General features: G+C 43.1%; 1 long non-coding RNA gene across 1 annotated transcript; it reads left to right on the top strand.

Moving 5' to 3' along the window:
• The first annotated feature begins 342 nt into the window (after positions 1–342).
• On the top strand, positions 343–7,398 carry LOC122460966. The gene is made up of 3 exons (XR_006282631.1): positions 343–353; positions 6,235–6,239; positions 7,269–7,398. It is a non-coding gene; the product is annotated as an uncharacterized LOC122460966 (long non-coding RNA).
• The last annotated feature ends 427 nt before the right edge of the window (positions 7,399–7,825 follow it).

The following is a 7,825-nucleotide window of genomic DNA, read 5'->3' as shown; positions in this document are numbered from 1 at the left end:
TCACTGAGAGCTGTGTTGAGTGTGGGGACCTGATGATATCCTGGACAGTGGGGCAAGTAAGGTGCCTTCTTGTGATTCCCCCCGCACCCTGCTGCTAGGGTGGGAGGAACTCTGCAGTTGCACCTCTGAACTCTGGGTTGGCTCTGACCAAGGACAACAACTGTGTCTGGGGTGCAGAGAAGGGAGGGGAACATTAAAGGAACTTTTGGGTGCTGGACATAAGAACCTGAGGCACAAGGACGCTGCCCAGTGTACTCTGGAGTGGGACTTCTGCTCATGGTTTTATGTTTATGAATCCTGCTTGTGGCGTTTTCCCAAATTAATGTTGGGTGACTTCCCTCCTTTTATTAAAAGTTTCTTTTATAATAATCAGACTCTGTGCTTGCGAGAGGGGAAGTATTACCTCTAAGAGGCCCCAAGGGAGTGGTGTGTAATAGTCCCAGGTCACTGGGTGGGGTCTCCAGCCGATTTTGTGTTGTATAAGTTTTTGTCTCCAGCGGATTTTGTGTTGTGTTGACAAGGAACCCCTAGATACTGAACCTGGACCTTGTTGCTGCTGACTTCACCTGGCAGAAGGGTAACACACACATAAATTAGAACTCAAGGTCTGGCAGCAAGGAGCAAGTTGGAAATAGAAAGGGACAAAGACCAGACAGGCAAAGATATTAAGGTAGATAATAAAAACCCTATTTAAACACATTAGTAGCACTGCGTTTTTGCATGAATTGTTGTTGTTGAAAACAATAAGGCCATTTCTATTCCAAGGGCAGTTTTAGAGGAAATCAGAGGATGGCTTTAGGATTCTGCAATCCCCAAGGAAAGGAGTTGTGCAGCAACTTGAAAGACCTCAAGTGCAATCAATCACTAGGAGCTAGATTGTGTTCCTCATCACCTGCTTAGGGACAAAGAGTGAGCAAAACCCTTCCCTGCCTTTTGTGGCTGTGCAATAGCAATCACTGAAATACCCTGCTCACTTCTACTCCCTTTGGGGGGGGGGGAAGAGAGAAGGAGAGGGAATAGGCAGGGCTATGTCCCCTGCCATGCTCCTCTTGGACACACATTGGCCCTTCTCTGCAATTCATTGTATCTCCTCCAGTACAATGGATAAAGAAGACTGCTCCCCAGGGATAAGCAATCACCAGAGTGCTGCTTCTGGGACAGGGCTGCTGCCTATGCAGGGCTGTTAGACACAATCTAGCCTTAAGACTCGGTGGTATTCATCTGAAGAGTCCATTGGAAATATCATGTGACACAGCAGTGCTACTGACATATACATGACACATTGTTGACACGGATGTGCAATACATTCTTAAATATGCCCTTCCTAACAGATCGGAAAGGTGCTGACATGGTGCCTATCTGTAACCAAGGACCAAATAAGTATGTCCATTAATAGCTCATGCAGCCATGCAAGCTAAGATAATAGGAGTAATCAAACACCATGATTCGGGGCACATATAATGTGGTTACATATTGGGGCGCGGGGGAGAAAGAATCTCTTCCCCGACCCCTCATGCACAGCATTGTCCAGGTGCATTATGGGTTGTTTCTGAAGCATTTGGTATTGGCCATTGTCAGAGGCAGGACCAGATGGACCTGAGGTCTGATTTAGTGCAGTGATTCCAGTGTTCGTATTGGCCAAGAGTTTCAGAAGTGGCTTATGATTATGAGCATCTCCGTTTTCAGGGTGTCCAGCCTGAGCCATCTTAACAGTGCCTGATTTTCAGAAAGTGTTGAGCACCCACCCCCTGGAAATCAGGCCCCTTCCAGGTGCCCCAAGCCAGGGACCCAAAAATCAACAGTCCCTTTGAAGATCACGACCATTACTTCTCACTAAGTCCTTTAAAATTTTATTAGCTTTCTCAAAGAACCGTAACAAACTTGGTTTTCCCCTGAAGGCACCATGCTGCTCTGACCCTCCCAGGTGATAATTACCCAAGATGTGTATTATTCTATGCCTAATTAGATTCTTCAGTTTCACTGCCACCAACTTGAAACTCAGCAGAGCCTGTAACTGCTGGGGTCACCTGTGACTTCCATTAACAACTTTCCAACCTTCAGGGACATGGATCAGAGATGTGTCAACATTGCTGCTATTTGACTGTTTGCTTCAGACGCCCTCCATCTGGCACTGGCGATTTCCGGCACTAGAGGTTCTCAAGTGACTCTATAACTTCCTCTCAGAGTCAGCAGTCTCAAAAAAGTTATGAAATAGGAATTCCCCCAGCACCCTAAAGTAAAGATTGGTGTGTGTGTGGCGGGGGGAATCTCACTTCTCTTCTTCCTATTCTATTTATTTGTCTGAGGAATGGAATGGGGATAACACTAGCCTAGCTTACAAGACCAGGAAAACAACTTATGATCTGCAGGCAGAAGTCTCGGCATTAATTTATTTATGCTAGATAGGGGAAAGATGGCTAAATCAGACAGCTGCTCACTGTGTTTATTCCCATCAGCAGAAATATCACTCAAGGAGCCCCTTTGAAATTGGCTGCTATGGGAGTGAGCGGTGGAACATTATCTGAGCACTGGGCCCAAATATAAACAACATCCAAATAGATTAATGATTCATTCCTGTTCACTCTAAATGTCCTAATAACCTTGTTGCTGACCGGGGCCCTGAGGGATGCAGTGCTACCACTGCTGAGCGTGGCAGTTTGCTGCCTGACAATGAAATCTGCTCTGATTCTAAATTCCCATGGGCATGCTCTGCAAAGGCTAGAACAGATCTGTCCCAGCTACAGGGGAAAACTGAAAGTTAGCTCTCTGATGGATTGGGGGACAGACCTGCTGGTGCAGCTTTTGCCAGTGCATATATGGCAGGGAGGTCAATGATAACCTTGCATCTGAAATCTAGAGCAGGTGGTCTAGTGATCACAGTATAGGCCTGGGCCTAAGGACTCGGACCTAATCCAACACACACTGAGTTCAATAGAAAGGCTGCTACTGACTTCAGCAAGCATTGGATCAAGCTTTCGTTTGACTTGCATTCTTAAAGTTAATCCCTGTGTAGGGGACTGCAGAGTCAAGTCTATTGTTGGCTCTTCCTGTGACTTAGGGCAACTCACAGGAGGTTGTCAGGTGTAACCCAAGGCAGAATTTGACCCCTCTATACACAAAACAACATTTTTCCATTAAAAGCTTTCCTTGGAATTTTTAACTTTTCAACAGGCAATGAAAATGTTACTTGCACATTGAATTTTCGTTTCATTTTTGTTTTCATTAACCAAAACAAGTCAAAGTTTCAGACCCCCCACCTCTTGCCATTAAATTTCTCCAACTTTGGAAAAGTTTGCATGTAGAGGGAAAAGGAAAAACATGAAAATAAAAACATTCAACATCATATATTCTATGGTGACCAGCGGCAAAAAAGGAAGAGGGAGAGAAAGGAAAAAAAGACCATTTGAAATTTTGAAATAAGATAATTTTTGGAGACAGATTCAAAACAAAAAGGAGTTTAATTTTTCCCACAAAAAAGTTTTATTTGAAAGCTTTTCATTTAAAATTTTTCACTAACAAACAAAAACAGTTTTTTCCCATCAGCTGAATGGACATTTATTAGTTTGGATGTATGAATTACACTTAGACCAAAGAAGGGCATCCCACAGAACTCTAGCAATGCTCATGACAGCCTAGGAGTATAACTTTCATCCTACAGGCATATCAGCTTCAAACGAGTCAAGACAATGTTTGAAGGAAACTTGTCTTACTATTTTCCCCGTTTAGCTTGGGAAATACAAGTTCAGAAAGAGAGATGTTATTTCTCTTCACATAAATTTATCATTTGCAGATCGCAAGCCAGTGTAAAAAATATCTCTTCTAATGGTGAAGGGCTCCTGGGTTCAATTCCTGAGTCTGTCATTGATTTGCTGTGTGGCCTAGGGAGCCATTTAAAGGGAAATATGTGATGATTAGCTTCAAATCTAGTGATTTTTAAAGAGGAATTAAATGGAGTTTCAGGTTCAACAGCTGCCCAGGAGCATGCTAGCTAATTTTTCTGATTTTTGCAATGACATTCAAAGAGCCAAACAAACAGGGGAAACTAGTGACTAACTAATAACTCAGATTCTATAAGTGTTTATGCATATTCTTAATTTCATATGAGTTAGTAGTTCTATAGAAATCTCACTTCTGATGTTCGCAATGTTAAACATGTTTTCTCTGTGCAGAATCAGGGCCTAACAGACTATCAGAGGGAAACCAACTATGTGCAAAGTGCTGTTACAGGTACAAAGTAAACAAACTGAAAAAATAGAGAAAGCGTGTTTTTAATAATCTTTTATAAAGAGCTGGTCAAAAACACTAGGATGAAACATTTTCTCCCCGTCATTTGTCCAAAATGAATCATTGAAAATGAAATTCCCATGCAATGCATTTTTTGGTTTTTCCAAGTTGTTTTTCTAAATAAAACTGTTTTGGAAAACAATTAACTGTGGGGTTTTACCCACTTTCCAACACTTTGGAAAACAGTAACAAAGTACGGGAAATGGAGAAAACTCCACTTTTTGAAACCTTTAACTTATTTGGTTAATTGGGAAGAGGTGTGAAAAGTAGTGTTTTCCCCCCACACTTGGACCATTCAAATGTTGCTAGTTTGAAGACAGTAAAAACAAGTGGATTTTTTCCTATTTTCCATACTTTTCCACCTTTACCTTCCCTAAGAAATTGAGAAAAAACAAAGGAGAAGGGACCCAAAGTTTTATAAATTTATTTTAAAAATTTAAACTAAACATTTGAAGTCAAAACAAAATGATTGCAGTCAAAATGAAAATTTTCATTTCAAAATCAAGTGAAAAACCTGTAATTTTGCTTAGTTTGGAAATTTCCTGTGGGAAATGATTTTTTTTTTATTTGAAAAACTTTGAAGAGGTTTATTTTTCTCCATGAAAAATATCCCATATTTGAAACAGCTCTACTTTTAGATATTGGAATCTTAGGTTTTATTTTTAACAGTAGGGGAACAGAGAGTATTTAAACATAAAGGTTATTTTCAAGTTAAGAGTGACAATTTAACTTCTGTAGCTTAGTTTAGCTAGCTTAAAAAAAAAAGCCAACATAACACTTATCTGCTCCGCTGAATTATTAAGTGAGACTTATAATTCGTAAAGTGCTTTGAGATCCTTTGATGAAATTGCAGTAACAAAGTATGTTAATTATTCCTGGTTGAAATAAGAAAGCAGGTTTGCAAAAATTACAGCAGCTGCAGGGAATGTGTGTCAGTGAACACTGAGTTTACCACTGGATTAATTTATGAAGGATTGTGGTAGATTCTCCATCACCAACAATTTTTAAACCAAGAATGGGTGTTTTTTTAGAGATACATTCTATGAATTATTTGGGGGGCAGTTCTCTGGCCTGTATTATACAGGAGGTCAGACTAGATGAGCCCTTTTGGCCCTGGGATCTAGGACTAATTTCTCCTCTGTGTTTTGTGTAGTTGCCAAAAAGTCTCTGCAGGAGTAACTGTGTTCCTTTGCTAATGGGCAGGAATGTGCTTAGTATGTCAAATGTTTGCTCAGTATGACAGATAAAGCTAATGGGTACTTGGTGTACCATTTTCTTGAGAGAGATGCATAAACATCATTATATAAATGCTCTGGGATTTGTATTGTAACCTTGGCCAAACATTGGTAATTTGTAACAACATGCAAGATGCAATTATTATTTGCACCATGTGGACTGTTAAAAGTGACATCTGGCCGATGCCATAAGAGGTCCCCTGTCATGTACAGACTGGCATGTAGCTTACTATTAAACCTGAACTTGGATGTGGGGTAATCTAATTAGAACAGCCATGAATAGTCTCTTTTAAACTAGGACCCAAGCGTGTGGTTTTGTCCCACACAGAGGTGGACTTTAGCATGCATAGAAAAAATGCTTTCAGTTTGAGGGCACAGGAAGGAACAAAGGGATCAAAGAATTTCTCTTGGGCTTTGCCTATATGTTGTTTATTGTCTCAGAACCAATCCTGGGTCTCTCACAGTCCTTATGCAGTTACTTTGAGGGGGTAATGATCTGAAGATTTCGTCCCATTGTACTCCAATGAGATGGAAAGCAACCACTGCTTGTGGTTAGATAGGAAGGATGACCCACTGGGTAGGGTGCTCACCTGAGACCTGAGTTCAATTCCTCATTTGCCACAGGCTTCCTGTGGGACCTTGGGCAAGTAACTTTCTCTCCCTATGCCTTGGCTTCCCATCTGTACACTGAGGTAATAGCATGTTCCTACCTCAGAGAGGGTGTGAGAGTAAATACAGTAGAGATTGTGAGGTACTCAGATTCTGTGGTAATGGAAGCTATATAAGTACTGTAGACAGGCAGGGGCCTAAAACTGGGTCCCTGGATTCAGAGTCAGTTGTGGCAATGTGGACCCAGCTGTGTTTGGGCGTCCCATTCCTGGGCTATGCACAGAGATGGGATGGTTCTTTCCAGTAAGATTGATGGGGTGACACAAACAAAGGGGAAATTAAATCTTCTGACCAGGACTGTTTCTTGGCATTAAGTTGAGTTCATTCAAGGTGGGCGTTGGACTCTGCCAAGGGTGTGTCTTATCCCCACTCCTGTTCGTGATTTTCATGGACAGGATATCAAGGCGCAGCTGAGCTGTGGAGTGCATCTGGTATGGGGACTTGGAGGTGGCATCTCTGCTGTTTGCAGATGATGTTATCCTTCTTGCTTCTTCAGACTGCAGTGTCTGATGTGCACTTGAACGTTTCACTGCTGAATGCGAAGCAGCTGGGTTGAGAATCAACACCTCCAAATCAAACGTCACGGTCCTCTCCTGGAAGAAAGTGGACTGTTCTCTTCAGGGGAGGGGGGAGTAGCTGCCCCCATGGATGAGTTCAAGTATTTAGGGGTCTTGTTCATGAGTGCTGGCAAGCGGGAGCATGTGGTCAACCAGCAGATTGGTGCGGTGGCAGCAGTGATGCTGGTGCTGTACCAATCCGTGGTGGTGAAGTGGGAGCTGAATTCTCAAACGAAGCTCTTGGTTTATGGGTCACTCTATATCCCTATCCTCACTTATGGCCATGAAGTTTGGGAAATGACCAAAAGGACAAGATCACGGGTACAAGCAGCGAAAATGAGGTTTCTCCTCAGGGTGACTGGGCTTGCTCTCCGAGATAGGGTGAGGAGCTTGGCTATACAGGAGGGCCTCAGAGCAGAGCTGTTACTCCTCTGGATCGAGAGGAGCCAGTAGTTCGGGCACCTGATAAGGATGCCCCGGAAAGCTTCCATTGGAACTATACCGGGCATGTCCCAGTGGGCAGAGGCCCCGAGGCTGACGCAGGACATGCTGGAGGGATTATATCTCCCAGCTGGCCTGGGAACACTGGGGAATCCCCCGGGAGGACCTGGAACCTGTTGCAGCGGTAAGGGAGGTCTGATCCTCCCTACTCTCCAGGCTGCCATCACAACCCTCACCAGGAAAAGCAGCATAAAGGAAGAAAAATAAGGACTGTTTCCCCTCAGGGTAGGAACAACCCAGCTGAACGGGAAACCTGAGAAATAATAGCCAGAGGCTGAGGTATGCTCCCACTGATATCACAGCTGTCACTGACCTGTACTTCAACAGGCCATTGGACTTTCCATCTTCAGAATGCTTTACCAACATTATCCCCTCTCTATAGATCAGGAGAGAAGCAGTGAGACTAGGCAATTCACTCAAGGCAACAAATGGATGATGGAACACAGGGGTTCCTGCCACCTGATCCTGGCTTCAGACTTGATCTCCAAGTTCTCTGAGCTGTCGTCCAACCTGCTCGCTGTGTACTTTTCTACTAAACATGTGGCATTCACTCCGGAGAGAGGGCTGCTGAGAAGGTAG

This window comes from Dermochelys coriacea, chromosome 7 (genome assembly GCF_009764565.3).
Source record: "Dermochelys coriacea isolate rDerCor1 chromosome 7, rDerCor1.pri.v4, whole genome shotgun sequence".
NCBI classification, from domain to species: Eukaryota; Metazoa; Chordata; order Testudines; family Dermochelyidae; genus Dermochelys; species Dermochelys coriacea.
Note: the sequence above shows the minus strand (reverse complement) of the source record. Positions and strands in the feature narration are given on the sequence as shown.